This window comes from Aethalodelphis obliquidens, unplaced genomic scaffold, assembly GCF_003676395.1.
Source record: "Aethalodelphis obliquidens isolate GAN/ISIS:26980383/991018 unplaced genomic scaffold, ASM367639v1 scaffold41, whole genome shotgun sequence".
In the NCBI taxonomy this organism is placed as follows: Eukaryota; Metazoa; Chordata; class Mammalia; order Artiodactyla; family Delphinidae; genus Aethalodelphis; species Aethalodelphis obliquidens.
The window spans coordinates 686,790-688,386 of record NW_020837985.1 but is presented as its reverse complement, the minus strand read 5'-3'; the positions used below and the strand labels follow the sequence as shown (position 1 = coordinate 688,386).

At 39.7% G+C, this 1,597-nt stretch overlaps 1 non-coding gene across 1 annotated transcript; it reads right to left on the bottom strand.

Moving 5' to 3' along the window:
- Positions 1-478: 478 nt before the first annotated feature.
- LOC113605011 (U6 spliceosomal RNA) lies at positions 479-581 on the bottom strand. Its single transcript, XR_003427034.1, has one exon. It is a non-coding gene; the product is annotated as a U6 spliceosomal RNA (small nuclear RNA).
- Between the last annotated feature and the right edge of the window lie 1,016 nt (positions 582-1,597).

The window sequence follows — 1,597 nt, the reverse complement described above, 5'->3', positions numbered from 1 at the left end:
GATCAAATGGATGGTAGAAGCACAAATGATCAAAGTAAAAGGCAGGGAGATTACCCAAGACTGTGAAAGGGAAGATGGCAGAACAAACCGAGCAGCAGTGCTCTAAGCCTTTTGTCTCTTGGTGAGGCTTAGAGCTTGATAAGGGAACATAATCTCAGAGAGGGATTTGGTGTACCCTAGACACTGGACCTCCAGGCAAAGCCAAAAATCGAATGTCCAAAAGTATAGAGGGAGCCAAGGTGCTTTCTGACTCCAAGTCACCATGAGGACTACAATGAAGAGCCCATTAGTGATGATGCACATGAGTCAAGAAAGAAGGAGCCTTCTGGAATATTCTGCTCTGAAGCAGATCGTATGAGGTTTTGCACAACCCTTTAGGAAAAGATGAGTAATCCCCCGTAATAACAGAGACTGAATTTCTAGGCAGATCAACAGCATGAGAGCTCAGAGTAAAATTTGGTTTAAGTCTTTTTTTTTTTTTAACATGGAACGCTTCACGAACGTGCGTGTCATCCTTGCTCAGGGACCATGTTAATCTTCTCTGTATCATTCCAACTTGAGTATATTCACTGCCGAAGCAAGCACTTGATAAGTCTTTAGGCAGCATAATGTGTAAAATGTTTTCACGTTCCTGAGACTGCTGGGAAAAATTCATACCTGGGAGATATTGATGAGGCCATATATCATTTCGATCATATTGTCCCTTAGCTTTTCCTATTTGAAACAAATTTTTGAAAAGCTTTACTTTCTTAGTCTCTTTCTATGGGGGAAAAAAAAACACCTATTAAATATTTTCATTTTTCATTGTTTTGTCCAATGGCTCCCAAGCCTGACTAGCATTCACTATTCCCTAGGGCGAATATTTTTTAAGTATATAGTCCTGTGTTCTATCCTTAGGAATTCTGATTCATTAGCTTTTTCCAACCCAAATATAATGGTCAAGAGAAGAACACTGAAATTCATGATGCAACATGGCTAAAAAATGGGGTTGCCGGAATTCTGATTCCGTTGTTCACTGGCTATCTCGGTATGATCCACATGCTTGGAGACCCTTTGAAAGAAATCAGAAAAGAGGCAACAAACAGATCAATCACTGATTCAGCCTTTAAGTATAACTAAAATCTTTTTTTTTGATTTAATGGAATCGTTAAGGAACAAGATTATTCCATCAAAAGAAAATTATTTTCAGAAAATGGAAATTGGCAATATACCCACTGATGCCTGGAACAAACTCAAATGTCTACATTTCCAGTGGGAATGAAATCTGACAGCCAGGGAGTCCAACGTGCTGACAGTACAAAAATAACCACCTGTTGCTGAATAGGAGAAGAAGTAACCAGGTGGGATACGTACTCCACAAAGGAAATTTGAGCAGGCTCTTGGCTTCCTATGGGATGAAAGGGAGTAGGAAAGCTGGCAGCAGGGAGGTTGAGAAGAGGAAATCTGAGCAGGTTTCCTAGCTGTCTTCCTTGAGGGGAAGGCAGGATTGAATTGGAAAGACTGTAAAACAGGAAGATTGACAATAAAACTTATGTGTTTAAGGCACATTTAAACTATTAGAATGCTACAGAAACACATAATAACTCCTCTGAAATTG